This window comes from Terrapene carolina, unplaced genomic scaffold, assembly GCF_002925995.2.
Source record: "Terrapene carolina triunguis isolate 2854851 unplaced genomic scaffold, T_m_triunguis-2.0 Scaffold85, whole genome shotgun sequence".
In the NCBI taxonomy this organism is placed as follows: Eukaryota; Metazoa; Chordata; order Testudines; family Emydidae; genus Terrapene; species Terrapene triunguis.
The window spans coordinates 42240733-42259125 of record NW_020664436.1 but is presented as its reverse complement, the minus strand read 5'-3'; positions in this window follow the sequence as shown (position 1 = coordinate 42259125).

Sequence of the window (18393 nt, the reverse complement as noted above, 5' to 3'; positions counted from 1 at the left end):
TTAAGTTATGAATGTAATGATCTGACTCTTCAGAGATTTAAGTTACCCTCATCTTACATAGGAGACACACACAGGTCAGGTAGTATGTTCGCTTCCAGACTGATACAGGCAGATAGTAGAGGTTTCACTGCAAATACTCAGACAACAATAATAGTTCGTTCTCACAGGTGATAATGCTTCTCTTTTTGTGGAAGGGGTTTGGGGACTTTGTAGTCCGATAGACCTGTAGAGCTTACAGCCTAAGAAGATTGACTTTCTCTTTGTGAATGCTATTTTACACCTTTGTCCGGTGACAGTAAAATACCTCAGATTTTCTTCTTGTGTCGCGTATAGCAAATTACAACTTTCAAAGAACATGATCCTGGCACAGTTCAGAGTACCTTTATTTTCCCTTAGTGGTCCAATAAGGTCATCCACTCTCAGGCTTCTAGCTGCGCTATTGCCTTTCTGTGTGGAGACCCACTTCTGTCTCCCTTTTGATAGCGGTATTTCCAGACTGCACAATTCCCTGCCTCCTGTGTGTTCTTCCCAGCACCGACCTATTGCCCCAGGACACCTGCTTACTTTCTCTTCAGAGATGGTTAACAGGTGTAATTGCTAGAGTTGTACGGTACCACACATTACTTCCTATGCAAGTCTACTTTATTCTTAAGGTAAAAAGCATTACAGAGAGAAAACATTAAAAATAATAAAAGAACCAGGGGTGCGCAATAATTTTCACAGGGGGGGCCACTCCACAAGTTTTGGTAAGTCGTCACAGGCCGCACATTTCTACGATATTAATGGAGGGGATGCGGGGTCTGGGAGGGAGTTTGGGTGCAGGAGGGAGCTCTGGGCTGCTGCATAGTGTTGGGGTGCAGGAGAGGGTGAGGGATGTGGGCTCTGGGAGGGAGTTTGGTGCAGGAAGCAGTGGGTCTCTGTGTGCTGCCTGCGCCCACAAGCACCACCCCTGCGGCTCCCATTGGCCAGTTTCCAGACACTGGGAGCTGTGAGGACAGTGCTGGGGGTGGGGGCAGCATACAGAGCCACCTCCCTCCCCACCACCAGGGGTGCACAGAGACGTGCCAGCAGCAGCAGCAGCCAGACGCTTCTGGGAGCAGCCTGCGGCCACAACAGGCAGGCAACCTGCCTGAGCATCCCACTGCACCACGGGACTTTTAGCAGCCCGGACTCGGAGATCGTGAGTGGGCAGAGGAGGCCAAACAGAAATGTTAGTCGTGGCAGGCCGGGCACACATGCTAATAAGCTTACTAGAGATCACCCCAATTCTAACATGGGCTCTGGCAGGAGCAGTCCTTCAACGCAGTCCCCCCAAGGGGTTTAAACTTTTGGTTGCAAGTTCATCACTGCCTCAGCTCAGAAGAAGGACACAGTCTTGGGGCCTCAGTAGGCCCAGTCCTTCCAACCCTTCCCAAAGGATTTGGAACCTTCTGCGGACCAGGGTTCCTGTCTGTTTGCTGGATCAGGAAGAAGGTCCTGAGCCAGTTTAAAAACAGGCTATTTATTCAAAAACCATTTCTTTGTCTGTTGGTCCCCAGATAATCCAGTTTGATCTGTTATCCAGTCTACCAGGAAGGTGGCTTCTCTGAAGATGTTGTAAACTGAGTGAATTTGCCTGATCACCACCTGCTTGTTCACCTATTTACCCATGGGAATATATACAGTTCCACAGTAACACATACAAAATTCCATTTTTAATACAATAGAACTAAAAGGTATTAACCCTAATTCAATCAGGTTTAACTTAATTCAATACACTTCATTCAGGCATATTGTGGAAAATTATCAGTCTATCACAGTTGTAGTATAGCAGACTGAGTGATACTGCAGATAAGCTAGGGGTGTGCATTCTGGAATATATAAATTATGGACTGTTCAGGTCTGAATGTATTTATTATCCCATGGATTTATTAAAAGTTAAGCATGGTCGGGCCTGATCAACAAGTGGATGGTTTCGTAGCTACCTGCATGGAACTTGGAAGGAGGAGCATGGGTTGCAGAAGGGAAGAGAGCAGGAGATACCTGGAAGTCAGACTGTGTGCACATGGCTTGCACTGCTGTGGGTGGTACTCGTGTGTGTATGATAAACTCCAAGCAATAAAATGTCGTTTCATGGGTTTCTTATTGACAGCCTGCATTTGCCCACTGCATGAGCCTCAGAATGATTTTTATTGTATATCAACGGTATTTGGTCACATTTCTCCAGTCTAATATTGCTGCTTATCAATGTTGTCGGCATTATATTGCAGCTGCCTCCTCAGTCCAGCTGGAATCAAATTAGTTGTTGATGGCAAAGTTGCACATATGGCAGTTGAATGGCTGGCAGCCTTCTTCAGTGTGTGCATACTGAGAGTCTTTCAATCTGTTAATGTCACACTGCAGCTACCTCTTCATTTGAAGTCCCTATATCCTCTATCACTGCATGTACTGCTGCTTTTATTTCTTTCTGAGGTAGCTGTGGCATAGGGACATAAATTGGTCTGTTTCCCACACTTGTTGCATTATTGCCCATCGCCTGGGCATTTTTCTTTCTTCCTTTTGTGTTGCTCCCACAGTATATACCAGGGGTAGGCAACCTATGGCACACTTCCTGGGTCCTGGCCACCGGTCCGGGGGGCTCTGCATTTTAATTTAATTTTAAATGAACCTTCTTAAACATTTTAAAAATCTTATTTACTTTACATACAACAATAGTTTAGTTATATATTATAGACTTAGAGAAAGAGCCCTTCTAAAAACATTAAAATGTATGACTGGCACGCAAAACCTTAAATCAGAGTGAATAAATGAAGACTCGGCACACCACTTCTGAAAGGTTGCCGACCCCTGGTATATACACTTGATCGTGATGCCTGCTTTCTTGGTTGCTGTGCCTCTGTCCTGCTTCATGGGTTCCTTCAGCTTGAGCCTGTGTACTTGCTTTGCACTAGTGGCTATTATTATTTTGATCCTTTCCCTGGACAGTTCAGCTGTCCTTACTATTTAGAGGCATTTCTCTAGCATTACATTTTTTTTCTTCTTACCAGTCTCTCCTGTAAGTTGCCATCACGTGTCCCACAAATAATCTTGTCTTTAATTAGGGAATTTTTAATGCCTCCAAAGTTTACATGTGGCTGCCAGAGTTCTGTGCTCTGTAATGTAGGTATCGGCTCTTCTGCTTCTTGGTTTCAGGTTTAAAACAAACGAACAAACAAAAACAGTATCTCTCTGCAGTCTCACTCTCTCTGAGGTCACAGTACTCATCAAACATCTTTATCGGCTGTTCCGCTATTTTGGGCAGTATTCCTGAGAGGAATGCCTCACTCACTTCTCATCCTTTTATCCTTCCCCGCTCCCTCGCCCCCCCCCCCCAATGAGAGAGTAAAAAAGCTTTACCTTCATTTTTCTCATCTTTATCCCCCATGGTCAGCTCTGTATAGAGATTCAAATCTTGCTTTCTCTGCTTCCGTGCTTGTGCAAGGTTTTTTTGGGGTTTTTTTTTTGTCTGGCTAGCCAGCATTCCCAGTGGACTGAGTCCCTGCATGTAAGGTCAGCTTTAGGGTTGGGCCACGAGGGCAACCGCCCTGGGTGCCATGGTCAGGGAGGCACCATGCACAGCACAGAGGTGCACACTGCTTGCTGGCAGGAGAGCTCCTCAAACTCGCAGTGGCGACATGTGGGGGGGGGTTCCCAGATTTCTCTCTGCTTCCTCCCAGGGGAAGAATGGGGAGAAGGATGGCAAGCAGTGATGCACAGATACTGCTCCCGCCCCAACAATCCTCCATGCTCTCCAAAAGGGCTGTGAGGAGGGGAGCTAGGAGCAACGCCGGGCGCTCCCTGCATCCAGGTCACTTTCCCCACCTGGGCTGTGCTGTGCTGTGTAAGGCGAGCATTAGGAGCTGCTGCTCTCCTTCCCTCCTCTTACACTGCCCAGATGGGGAAAGTGACCTGGATGCAGGAAGCGCCTGGCGTTGCTCCTCGCTTCCCCACACACACAGTCCCCTAGATGGGTGCGGAGGAGCTTTGAGGGTGGGAGCGAGCAGCAATGCCAGGCGCTCTATACCTCCAGATCAGTTTTTCCATGTGGGTGCAGGAGGGGAACATAGGTGCTGGAACATATTTTTTTATAGTGGGGGTGCTGAGAGCCATTTGAACAAAACTAAGCCCTGTATATGATGGAAGCCACTTCAAACCCCCAGCACCTATGGAGGGGATTGTAGGGGTTAGGGGCACAGGACGGGGAGTGCTGGGGTTAGAGCGCAGGGGGGGTTATTCTTCATCATTATTATTATTATTATTGTGTATTTAACAAATAATTTCAGACATACGTCTCAGAGTAGATGCCTGAAATCATGCTCAGTTTTATCAGTGACAGCATCTCTCAGCTTCTCTGCACTAGCACAAGATGGGTCCATCTCCCCCACTGTCTGCCTGGGTTCTCTCCTTCCCTTACTTTATTCTTGAGAGCATGCAGAAACCTATCAGCAGGAGCCAAAGACTTGATCCTGAAACCTTGACTCTGTGAGGAGTCCTTACTTTGACTCTTAATCCCATTGAACTCATGAAGGTTGCAGGATCTGCTGTAGCTCAGCAGTTCAGGGTTTTGGAGCAGCACTATATTTGTGTTGATTTGTCTGCAAACATTTGGATGTTTAGCTGCTGCCATGAAGAATAAAGAACAATTCTATGTTCTGCCATACAGTCTTTGTATCCTGAAGTAAAATCACATATGTCAGACTCCTGTTGTCTGTCTATAGCATATGTTGAGAGAGAGAGAGCATGTTTTCTTGCCGATCCTGAGACAGACACTGCAGATGTGTAAAGTTGTTAAAGCTAGAATGTATGGGTTTGCACAGGAGGAATTTCCCTACAAATTAATTCCTAATAAAGATACAGAATAAGCACTGGAATCAACCTTGCAATATTGATTAGCCTAATCAAATTATTATTTTTGCAAAGACTATTTCATAGCAGACAATGTATGTCCGAGTCCAAAATGTATGTCCCTTATGCCACGGTTTTTTCACTTGTTAATATATTTTTATTATTGCTTTTTATTTTTTAGCTAACATAGAAGTTGCTAAGTAATTGCTAAGTTATACAATTACAACAGACCCCAGCAAAACAAGCGCTATGTGTTCTGTATTCTGTTTGACTGGTTATTATGAATATGTTTCTTAAGCCCTAATCTTTTGAGACTCCAATTCCACAGCTATGGATAGTAGAAATTTTTGTAGTAGATGATGCAGTGTCCATCCTATTTTACTGGAATGTGTGAAAGAGTATACTTCTGTTTTAGAATACTCATCTCCTACTTTTCTTTTAAATACAAATACAAAATCATAATCGGTAAAATAACCCTTTATCCTCTTTGTTTTAAAATATTAACACTGCAATAACAGACCAGCAAGAAGAAAAGCCAATCTATAAATGATCGTTTCTCATGACATTGTATTAAATCAGCCGGATAGAGCAGATAGAAGAGACATGCTCTAGGAAGTGGCGTCTTTTATGATGTACAGAAAGATCTATTGTTCTGTATAGTGTTTTGAAGTTGAAATTTTTTTTTGCCCAAATCACGTGATGTGACATAGGGTGACAAATTTCTTGTAACTTAGTGGTTCTCTGTTTTTTTTTTTTGCCTTCAGAGATGGGTGGCACGGTGTAAGGGTGGCAATACACCATATGCCATTCCACCGTTACTTCTCTGCCGCTACTGGTGATGGCACTGCCTTGAGAGCTGGGTGCCCAGCTAACAGCTACCGCTCTCCAGCCGCCCAGCCAGTGCTTAATTTGTGCTGGGGCTGAGACCTGGCGCCACTTTCAATACAAATTAAGCATGGGGGTGACAGCGGTGCCCTCGGGGTGGGGAGCCCAGGGAGCCTGCAGGGTGGTATGCTGTGCCCACCGGAGCCAGGGACACCACAATATAAGTTCACCCAGGGCGCCATTTTCCCTAAGGTCGGCGCTGCCTGCCCGCTGCCTATTTGTTCTGTTTCTAGGTGCAGTTTTGTTTTCCAGTTAATCACATGCTCTTCCTTGTGGGTGTCACTATAGTGACTGCTGCCACCATGATTCATGTATTGAGTACTCGGTAATAGTATGAAAGGACTCAATGCTTATAAAACTAAATTGGCTCTTTATTGAGGGAACTATGTAGAGATGCTGCAGGTAGCATTCACGTGATGTCCACAAATCTCATCCAAACTCTTCCCTTCCTGCAACCTGTGCTCATCCTTCCAGTTCCATGTAGGTTCCTGCAGGTGAGAGGGCACATTTCATAAGAATGTCCCAAATTAACCTGAGTAAATGCCTATGAAAGAGGGCAGAAGCACAGGGCCGCTCAGAGGATTCAGGGGGCCTGGGGGCAAAGCAATTTCGGGGGCCCCTTCCATAAAAAAAGATGCAATATTATAGAATACTATATTCTTGTGGGGGCCCCTCTGGGGCCAGGGGCCTGGGGCAAATTGCCCCACTTGCCCAAAGGACAGCCCTGCAGAAGTATCACTCTGTTACTGAAAAACAAGGAATTTAAAATCCAGGCTTGCTGGGGATGATGCGTTAAAGCAGCTGCTCCAGGAATTGGTGGAGACACTGGCTCGGCGAACTTAGAATTATAGGTCTGGGTTAGAAACGTGGAGAGCACTTTGTTACATTTTTGATATTGTATTAAGGATCTTGTGTATTGCAGTATCTACAGGCTTTTATATTTAATATATATAAATGAAGTTCTTGATAACCAAGGTTAAGGGTATGCATCCTTCTGTATAAAACGATAAGCAGAAATAATCTGTCATACTCACCTTCTGTTGACCTTACTGTTGCCTTGTGTGTTTTTGAGATGAGAGGAAGATTAGATATACAATTATGTACTCTAAACACAAGGAATAGCTTTAAGCGTAGAGCTGAATCTGTGAATGCTGTGCTTTGTGTCTGTCTCACTGGCATAGTAACTTTTGACTCAAAAGTACTTTGGGCTGAAGTATGCCCAGGATGGAGCTGCAATAAACATTAAATCTGATTCATGGACTACTGTGTATTTCCCCAAAGTAGATATAATACTATTGCTGTTCAAAGAAATTCAACATAGGATTCAAAATCACCATCCTCCTAAGGCCTCCCAAAGACTGAGTGTTTGTTGGACTGCCAAAAAAAAAAAAACTTTTTTTTTTTTTTTTTATGAATGAGGAAGGCTCCTTGTTGTACGTCTCTGTTTGACCTAGCAGAGGGTTTTCTGTTGCAAAGGTTTCTTAATGAGGATGGTTCCAGTCAGTGCTGCCACTTGTGGCCTATAGTTCCCCATGGCACAACTGCTTGTGCAATCTGTGACCCTTGGAGCTGGATCCACCTGCCTCTTGAGTTCATCAGTGGTTATGGTACCACGCTGGCTGTGACATCTGGCATGAGCCATTTGGTTCCAGGCTCCCCCTGTAAAGACAGATCCAGCTACAAGGAGGATTGAAATCCTAAAGAATTTATGTATTAAGATTAGAGCTGGGTGGTGAATGGTGACTCTTCTGTGAGGGATTTCAAGGACCTGGGAAGCCCCAGTTCTGACTGCCTGCTTGGTGATCTGCCCCAGAGCCAGGGAGCTGCAAGCCTGGAAGCTGGGCTCCCAGCCAGGCAAGCAGCCAGGCAAGCAGGCTGGCTTCAACTCAGGCAGGTTTCTATCAGAATCCTGCCTGATTTCCAGTGGAATTTCATTAAAATTCACATGGTCCTGTGGAACGTTTTGATGCTGATGAATCAGCAAGTTCTGACCCAAAGATTTCATATAAAAAAATTTTCAGCATTATTAAAAATGTTTATGCTTTAGGTTTATTAGAAAGAGGAGAAAAGTTCTTGTTTGGGGGTTGCCCATTTTGTTTGCGGAAAATATTTAATTTATACATTTAATCCTCCTGACACAAATTAGAAGCTTTTGAATCCCAGAGGAGCATAATCTTGTCAGTTTCTTGATGCTTGTCATGGATGTGTATGTACCCCATGCTAGCCCAGCAACCAAAGGGTTAATCCTGGCACTATGGTGCATGGCTGACTGGAAGCCTCACAGCAGTTGGGAGGGTAAAAGACTGGGAAGGGGTGCAGTGGCTACCAGAGGAGTGAGCAGAGGGAGAAAGGAGCTCCTGCCAGCAAGCTACTAAAGAGCTGCCCAGAGACAACAGTCAGGAGGAGACAAACGGACCTCCAGGCTGGAGAGCCTGCAGAGATGCAGGGGAAGATAGGAAGAAGCTCAGGGTACTGTCAAGAGTCAAAGAACCCTGATCCTCCTTATCTAGTTCGAGGGCCCTGTGCTGGAAGCCGGTGGAGTGGAAGGCCCTGTGCTGGAACCCCCTGACTGACTTGGGCATGAAGAAAGGGTTTTTGGACTCCTGGACACCAGGAATAGACTGACTGACCAGCCTGCTGGACTATGTGAGCCCAGGGACTGCACCATGCTTGGCCAGAGGGGTGCCTTTGCATTGATGTTCCACCTAACAGTGCTGAAGGCAATATTGTGGTTTTTTCCTTTTTATTCCATCTATGATCAAATCACTTTGAGTTTGAAAAGGAAAAAGAAATTGGAAATATTTAAAAAATGAATCCACATTTTCCCTGATATCATAAAAACAACATAGTGTGATCCTCGGTCCCTCTTAAGTCACCCTAAAGCAGCACCTGAAGAGTCCCCTGTGTTTTAGGGGAATCCCCAGCTGGGATGCTCACATGGGAAGAGGGTGTGTGAGCCTGGAAGCTGCTTTAACTTGAATGGGAAACCAGTTCAGGTTGCTTCCCCCACCCCCACAAGCCACTGAGGCAGGGATTGGCAACCTTTGGCATGCAACCCGTCCGGGAAACCCGCTGGCGGGCCGGGATGGTTTGTTTACCTGCAGCATCCACAGGTTCGGCAGATCGCAGCTCCCACTGGCCGCGGTTCGCCGTTCCAGGCCAATGGGGGGTGCGGGAAGCGGCGTGGGCCGAGCGATGTGCCAAAGGTTGCCGATCCCTGCTCTGAGGTGTGTCTTACCAGGACAACTTCTCAAGTATGAAGAAGAGAGAAGGAGAGGGTTTCTGTCAATATGGATTTTTCTAAAAAGTCATACTTATCTCCATCTAGATAGCTGCCCCTTGTTGTTTACTTTAAATTCTTTTCTTCTGAGTCAACAATCTGTGCCTTCATACTTTTCATTTTCTACTGTTTCCTAAGGTCCTCTTACAGCTAACTGGTTGTAGCCCACGAAAGCTTATGCTCTAATAAATTTGTTAGTCTCTAAGGTGCCACAAGTACTCCTGTTATTTTTGAGTACAGTAAGTGTTCTAAATTCCCAATTATGTTATGTTAGTATTTTTTTTTCTATTACTCATTTGCTGTAAATAGATTTTTGCCAATGGGAATTTTTGCCTCTTTTTTAAATGGTCCAGGATCAGTTCTCTACAAAGGAAATGGGCAATTGTGGCTTTTCTTGGATTTTAGCATAGGCTGTATGTATATTAAGCATCTCTTCTTTTGCTGATACAACTTTACACTTTCACCAGCAAAACTAGAGAGCTTTACAAAATTTCTGGGAAACTATTGCAAAGCTAAAGGATATTAAAGTTGCAAAACCAAACAAAAATTGTACAGTGTTAGTAGTGGGTAGTGTATAAAAGGCAGAGCAGTTGGTGAATGTTTTGTATCGCTCCATTTGGAATGATTTATAAAAGATGAGCAAACCCTAAACCCAGGCTTGCAAGCTTTATCTCTCAGTGCAAACTTCACTTTCCCTCATGCTAATTTCATGACACAGCAGAGCTTATTTTAAAGAATGTTCCTTTTAATAAGTGTCATCTTTTGTTAGCTCAGATATTTAATGCTCATTTGACCTGTTCTTCAATTCTCACAACAGGTTGGAATGTGCTAGTTTGAAGGCTAGAATCCCCATTTACAGCCCATTTTAAAAATGAACCTGGTTCTCTTCTCATTTACACCAGTGTTACTCCTGGGGGAATTCTGTGCCACTGCGCAATGCAGAATTTGCGCAGAATTCCATGTCTGTGTATACAAGGTATACATTGTATGCCCCACTGGCAGTGGCCCATGCAGTGATACTGTCCGACCACAAAACGCATTGTAGAACAAAACAGTGTCCTTTGCACTGCATGACCTTGCACATACAGTGCCAGGCAACAATGTATAGAGGGTGCCATTTTGGGCTGTCTTGCTAAAGTCTTGCATGTCTTTCTAAAAATGTCACGGAACACCACTGTTAAAATGTAAATGTGGACATTGGGCCTAATTCTCCTCTCACATCAGGGTAAGTGCAATGATTTTAATGAAGTTACTGTAGATTTACACTGTACTCCCGGAGGAATTCTGCATACAATATTTTAAAACTCTTCAAAATTCTGCATATATAACTTGTCAAAATAACACAATATAATTACTCCAGTTTCAATTATTTTGGTAATTTATTTCAAAATACCTGTCAACAAGTGTGTCAACAATACAGACAACAGTAAAAAAAGATTCTCCCAGGAGTAGAGAGTTAAAGAAACCCATCCGACAACTCAGTTCCAAGTTGGGGAGTACTGGAGGGGGCTGTGTGGGGCCCCCAGAGCCCAGACACCTGCAGTCCCTTCCCTCCAGAGTCCAGCTACCGGGCACCCCCCCCCCGAGCCCAGCCACGGGACACCCTCAGAGCCCAGACACCTGTACCCCTCTCCCCCAAGAGCCCAGCTGTGGGGTACCCCCCAGTCCAGACATCTGCACTGCCAGAGCCTTTACTCCCCCGAGCTTCTTTACTGTCCTGTCGGGGGATGGGGGATGTGGTATGGTGCGGTGCAGCCCTGCCCTTTCTTACTCTTTGCCAGAGCTGGATCTCCCAAGCCAGCCCGCTCCTGTCCCTGGGAGAGTGAGGATCAAGCTGGGCAGTCACAGCATGCAGCTTCTATCCTCACCAGGCTGGGTGCTCAGCTCACTGCAAGCTGGGCTTTGCAGAGCGCAGTGCCCCTAGTGACGGCCAGCAGCTCTGCAGCCCCAATTCTGCGGGGAAAACATGGAATTCTGCGCAAATTCTGCATTGCGCAGTGGCACAGAATTCTCCCAGGAGTAACACTGGTGTAAATGAGAAGAGAACCAGGTTCATTTTTAAAATGGGCTGTAAATGGGGATTCTAGCTTTCAAACTGTAGCTAGGAATTGTGTGTAAACTGGATTTCAGTACGATTCTACAATAAGAGAGCATGGTTTATGTGATCAATATGTACAGTGCCAAACTGAGTTAGAACTGGCTTTAAGAACCATACTACAGGCTAGGAGGGCGCTAAACATGATTTAAAGGTCACTGGTGTGTGATATCACTCAGCCAACATACAAAATTTTTCCTTTGTTTGCGGTAACTGTAACATTCAAAATCCTGAAACATCAACATAAAAGAAAAGCTTTTATAGAACAAAATCTGGATACTTGATAGCTTTTCTCTTTTTTATGAAAAATGAGATCCCACACTCTTTCAAATATGACAGGAAATTAAATTTAATGCAAGACTGGAGATCGCAATCTTTTCTCCTCCTGCCCCAGACACATTTCTCTCTTGTTCCATTCCAGAGAAGAATTGGCAACTTGTTTGAATATGTGTGTGGAATATTTAAAACAGGACAAATAAGGTTAATTTTATAGCATTTAAAAGTTTCAGGAAGCAGGATATCCTGTTGTATTTAGTAAATTGTGAATGAGACACTTGTTTAATTGAAAAATACAATGTTTCTGTGCCTAATTACTGGAAATGACCAATTATCCAAACACTCAAGATAGAGGAAACATCACCTTCCACCATGCTATCATTCTTCAAACAAATCATTATGAATGATCTACAGTATCTTTGACAGAAGACTAATTATCTATGATTCTGATTACTCATCACTGTGAGTAACTGGTTAGAATCATTACCCAGCTGCCTTATCTGTCTTTGAAAATGAGCAATTCTGTTGATTAAATAGTGTCACTTTTGATCATGCTATGATTCAAATCTGTCATTGTCTGCCCTCTGTCCCCTCCCCCTCTAAATGCCCAAAACACTGATTTTTTGAGCCTGTTACATATCAATTCACCTTCCAATTCCTCCTCAAAACTTGCTGCTTGTGGTTAGCCTTCAGCACTAATCTCCTGTTTTGTGCCATCTATTCCTGCTCTCACCCCAATAAAAAGCAAACTTAGAACTAACTACAAAATGAAACAAATGACATGATTTTTGTCACACATAGCCCTGCTTCTTTCCTCTTCTGTCTTGTCATTCTCACCATTCTATCTAATGTGAACTGTAAACAACACAGGTTTCAGAGTGGTAGCCATGTTAGTCTGTATCAGCAAAAGGAGTATTTGTGGCACCTTAGGGTATGTCTACACTACGGGATTAATCCGAATTTACAGAATTCAAATTTTGGAAACAGATTGTATAAAGTCGAATGTATGCGGCCACACTAAGCACATTAATTCGGCGGTGTGCGTCCATGTACTGGGGCTAGCGTCGATTTCCGGAGCGTTGCACTGTGGGTAGTTATCCCATAGCTATCCCATAGTTCCCGCAGTCTTCCCCACCCATTGGAATTCTGGGTTGACATTCCAGTGCCTGATGGGGCAAAAAACATTGTCGCAGGTGGTTCTGGGTACAGCCTCACCCCTCCCTCCATGAAAGCAACGGCAGACAACCATTTCACGCCTTTTTTCCTGGGTGAACACTGCAGACTCCATACCACGGCAAGCATGGAGCCTGCTCAGCTCAAGACAGCAGTCATGAACATTGTAAACACCTCTCGCTTCTCGTGCAGTTTATGCTGAACCAGGACCAGAAAAACGAGGCGAGGAGGTGGCGATGGCAGCACAGCGACAAGCGTGATGAGGACATGGACATGGACACAGAATTCTCTCAAACCGCAGGCCCTGGTGCTTTGGAGATCATGTTGTTAATGGGGCAGGTTCTATCCGTGGAACGCCGATTCTGGGCCCGGGAAACAAGCACAGACTGGTGGGACCGCATAGTGTTGCAGGTGTGGGACGATTCCCAGTGGCTGCGAAACTTACGCATGCGAAAGGGCACTTTCATGGAACTTTGTGACTTGCTATCCCCTGCCTTGAAGCGCCAGAATACCAAGATGAGAGCAGCCCTCACAGTTGAGAAGCGAGTGGCGACAGCCCTGTGGAAGCTTGCAGCGCCAGACAGCTACCGGTCAGTCGGGAATCAATTTGGAGTGGGCAAATCTACTGTGGGGGCTGCTGTGATGCAAATAGCCAAAGCAATCACTGAGCTGCTGCTACGAAAGGTAGTGACTCTGGGAAATGTGCAGGTCATAGTGGATGACTTTGCTGCAATGGGATTCCCTAACTGTGGTGGGGCGATAGATGGAACCCATATCCCTATCTTGGCACCGGAGCACCAGGGTACCCAGTACATAAACTGCAAGGGGTACTTTTCAATGGTGCTGCAAGCACTTGTGGATCACAAGGGACGTTTCACCAACATCAACGTGGGCTGGCCGGGAAGGGTTCATGACGCTCGCGTCTTCAGGAACACTAATCTGTTTAAACGGCTGCAGCAAGGAACTTACTTCCCGGACCAGAAAATAACCGTTGGGGATGTTGAAATGCCAATAGTTATTCTTGGGGACCCAGCCTACCCCTTAATGCCATGGCTCATGAAGCCATACACAGGCAGCCTGGACAGGAGTCAGAGCTGTTCAACTACAGGCTGAGCAAGTGCAGAATGGTGGTAGAATGTGCATTTGGCCATTTAAAAGGTCGCTGGCGATCGTTACTGACTCGCTCAGACCTCAGCCAAACCGATATCCCCATTGTTATTGCTGCTTGCTGTGTGCTCCACAATCTCTGTGAAAGTAAGAGGGAGACCTTTATGGCGGGGTGGGAGGCTGAGGCAAATCGCCTGGCTGCTAATTACGCGCAGCCAGACACCAGGGCGATTAGAAGAGCACACCAGGAAGCGCTGCACATCAGAGAAGCTTTGAAAACCAGTTTCATGACTGGCCAGGCTACAGTGTGAAATTTCTGTTTGTTTCTCCTTCATGAAAACCCGCCCCCTTTATTGATTCATTCTCTGTAAGGAACCCACCCTCCCCCTTCCCCCAGCTTGCTTTTAAAGGAAATAAAGTCACTATCATTTAAAAATCATTTATTCTTTGATTATAAAAAGAGGGAGAGAACCCGGGTGGGGTTTGGGAGGAGGATCGGCAGGAAGGAAAAGGCCACTAAAAAAAGGTTAAAAAAATGACAGCCTTTTGCTTAGGCTGTCCACTGGGGTGGGTGGAATGGGAGGGTGTACGGACCCCCCCCCCCCGCGTTCTTACACATCTGAGTGAGGAGGCTATGGAACATGGTGAGGGGGGTTATACAGGGGCTGTAGCGGCACTCTGTTATCCTGCTGCCATTCCTGAAGCTCCACCAGACGCTGGAGCATGTCTGTTTGCTCATGCAGCAGCCCCAGCGTTGCATCCTGCCTCCTCTGATCTTCCTGCCGCCACCTCTCATCTCGAGCGTCCCTCATGTCCTCACGTTGGTCCCTCCTGTCCTCACGTTCACTGGCATGTTTCCTATACTTTGAAACCGTGTCCTTCCACTCATTCAGATGAGCTCTTTCACTGTGGGTGGATTCCATGATTTCCGCGAACATCTCGTCTCGCATCTTCTTTTTCCGACGCCTTATCTGAGATAGCCTTCGGGACGGAGGAGGGAGGCTTGAAAAATTTGCAGCTGCTGGAGGGAGGGAAAAAAGGGAGAGAAGTATTTAAAAAGATACATTTTACAGAACAATGCTTATACTCTTTCACGGTGACCAACACTATTCACATTACATAGCACATGTGATTTCTGTGCAAGGTCGCATTTTGCCTCTTAATATTGAGTGCCTGTGGCTTTGCTGCTAGAGATCACAGACGCAGGTCCAGGCAACAGAATTCGGCTTGCATGTGACCATGGTAAGCCATTGTCTTTCGGCTTCTGCGCCCTCCTTTCCCACATACCAAGCAAAGCCCGTTGAGTGCTGCGGTTTTCCTGTTAACCTTCAGCAGCAGAAAACAAACTAACTCCCCCCCCCATCCAATTCTCTGGATGATCGCTTTATCCCTCCCCCCTCCGCGTGGGTGGTATCAGGGAAGATCCCTGCAGGAACCAAACTAACACCCCCCACCCCACCATGAATTCTCTGGGATGATCGCTTTACCCCTCCCCCCACCACGTGGCTGGTATCCGGGAAGATCCCTGCCAGCCAAACGCGAAAAGCTCAGGGCCAATTCCCTTCCCCTCCCCCCCCCACGCTTGGCTAACTGCAGGGAAGGATTTCTTTTCAGCCACAGGCAAACAGCCCAGTAGGAACAGCCACCTCTGTCCCCTTAATTAAATTCCCGTATTTCAACCAGGTTACCATGAGCAATATCACTCTCCTGAGGATTACACAGCAAGATAAAGAACGGATGTTGCTTGAATGCCAGCAAACACCGGGACCATACGCTGCCAGGCTTTGTCATGCAATGATACCAGATTGCTTGCTACTAGCATGGCATGGTCAAGTGTCCTACCATGGAGGACGGAATAAGGCTGCACTGCCCAGAAACCTTGTGGCAAGGCTTTTGGAATACCTCCAGGAGAGCTTCATGGAGATGTCCCTGGAAGATTTCCGCTCCATCCCCAGACACGTTAACAGACTTTTCCAGTAGCTGTACTGGCCGCGAATGCATCCCAAGTCCTCAGGGCAAAGTAATCATTAAAAAACACTTGCTTTTAAAACAAGTTTTATATTTTAAAAGGTAAACTCACCTGAGGTCCCTTCCATGGGGTCATGGTCTTGGATACTGGGTTGGGAGGGTACCTCAGTCAGGCTGAGAAAAAGATCCTGGCTGTTGGGGAGAACGGAGTGCTGTGTGCTCTCCGAAAGCTCGTCCTCCTCCTCCTCTTCCCCATCCGCAGAATCCTCAGGTGTAGCTGATGAGATTACCCCCGCCTCAGAATCCATGGTCAGAGGTGGGGTAGTGGTGGTGGGCCCCCCCAGAACTGCATGCAGCTCGGCGTAGAAGCGGCATGTCCGCGGCTCTGACCCGGAGCGACCGTTTGCCTCCTTTGTTTTTTGATAGGCTTGTCTGAGCTCCTTGACTTTCACGCGGCACTGATCTGAGTCCCTATTGTGGCCTCTCTCCATCATGCCCTTGGAGATTTTTTCAAAAGTTTTGGCATTTCGTCTTTTCGAACAAAGTTCTGCTAGCATGGAATCCTCTCCCCATATAGTGATCAGATCCAGTACCTCCCGTACGGTCCATGCTGGTGCTCTTTTTTGATTATCAGCCTGCATGGTTACCTGTGCTGATGAGCTATCTGTGGTCACCAGTGCTCTCCACGCTGGGCAAACAGGAAATAAAATTCAAATGTTCGTGGGGCTTTTCCTGTCTACCTGGCCAGTGCATCCGAGTTCAGATTGCTGTCCAGAGCGGTCACAATGGTGCACTGTGGGATAGCTCCCGGAGGCCAATACCATCGAATTGCGGCCACACTAAGCCTAATTCGAAATGACAATATCGATTTTGGCGCTACTCCGCTCGTCGGGATGGAGTACAGAAATCTATTTTAAGAGCCCTTTATTTCGAAATAAATGGCTTTGTTGTGTGGACGGGTGCAGGGTTAATTCAATTTAACGCTGCTAAATCCAAATTAAAGTCATAGTGTAGACCAGGCCTTAGAGACTAACAAATTTATTTGGGCATAAGCTTTCATGGGCTAACACCCACTTCATCGGATGCATGCAGTGGAAAATACAGTAGGAAGGGGTGTGTGTGTGTGTGTGTGTGTGTGTGTGTGTGTGTGTATATACACATATATATAGTGTGTGTGTGTGTATATACACACACACACACACACAGAGAGAAATGAAAAAAATGGGTGTTGCCATACCAACTATAACAAGACTAGTCAATTAAGGTGGGCTATTATTAGCAGGAGAAAAAAACCCAGGGAAGTTGAAGCATCGTTGGCCAAACTGGACAGTCTCTACGCAAAAGAATAAATGGACACAAATCAGACGTCAAGAATTATAACATTCAAAAACGAGTCGGAGAACACTTCAACCTCCCTGGCCACTCAATTACAGACCTAAAAGTCGCAATTCTCCAACAAAAAAACTTCAAAACAGACTCCAACGAGAAACTGCAGAATTGGAATTAATTTGCAAACTGGATGCCATTAAATTAGGCTTGAATAAAGACTGGGAGTGGATGGGTCATTACACAAAGTAAAAACTCTTTCCCCATGCTAATTTTTCTCCTACTGTTACTCACACCTTTTTGTCAACTGTTTGAAATGAGCCATCCTGATTATCACTACAAAAGTTTTTTTTCTCCTGCTGATAATAGCCCACCTTAATTGATTAGTCTCGTTAGAGTTGGTATGGCAACACCCATTTTTTCATGTTCTGTGTGTGTATATATATCTTCCTACTGTATTTTCCACTGCATGCATCTGATGAAGTGGGTTTTAGCCCACAAAAGCTTATGCCCAAATAAATTTGTTAGTCTCTAAGGTGCCACAAATACTCCTCGTTCTTTTTGTAAACAACACAGGTATGGAGCCTGTTTAGGTTTAAAGTGTCATGAAACTTACAGGAGTGGGGCTGAACCTTTCTCAGCCTGACAGCCAAACATATTTTCTCAGAAAGAGGAAGGGGCTCTATTCAGCACTTTGGGGTGTATTCTGTGGCCCAGTTAACTACATTTGTGAACAAAAGGAGCAGAAACCACCCACAAGTGCAGACTGTTGCTGTGGTTTCCCTGGGCATGGAAAAAATCCTAGAAAAGGTAGTCTGAGTCAGCATATTTGGCTACTATGCATCCCCCTATCACTCCCCTCACCCACCCCCATAGCCTCTGGTCACTCCCAGCCTGTTATCTGAGCTATAACTAGTTGCTGCTTTTCCTCCTTTTCCTGTATCCATGGGCGCCAGGTTTGGATAATTTTTGGTGGTGCCCAGAACGTGTCCAAGCAGAGCCGTCTCGTCCATAGGACAGACCGGGGCAACCACCCCGGGCCCTGTGCTTTGGGGGGGCCCTGCGCTTCAGGGGGATGCAGGGTCCAGGGCGGCCTGGAGGGCTAGCGGGGGGCCTGGCACCGGCAGCAGCGAGCGACCCAGCCCCAGCCTGCTCCGCCCTGCCAGCTCTCAGCGGCGCTCAGGGGAGGGGGTGGAAGCCGGAAAGAGGTGGGGCAGGGTCTTAGGGGAAGGGGTGGAATAGGGGCAGGGTAAGCCCAAACATTGTTGGAGCTCGGCCCACATTCCTAAATATTGGTGGAGCATGGGCACCACAAGCCCATATAACTCACTGCCTGTGTCTTGGGGTATCCTGATGGCTGTGGGTGGAGAATGGGAGTGGATCCTTTGCTAGGTGCTCCCCTAGGCTCTGGCAGAGGCAA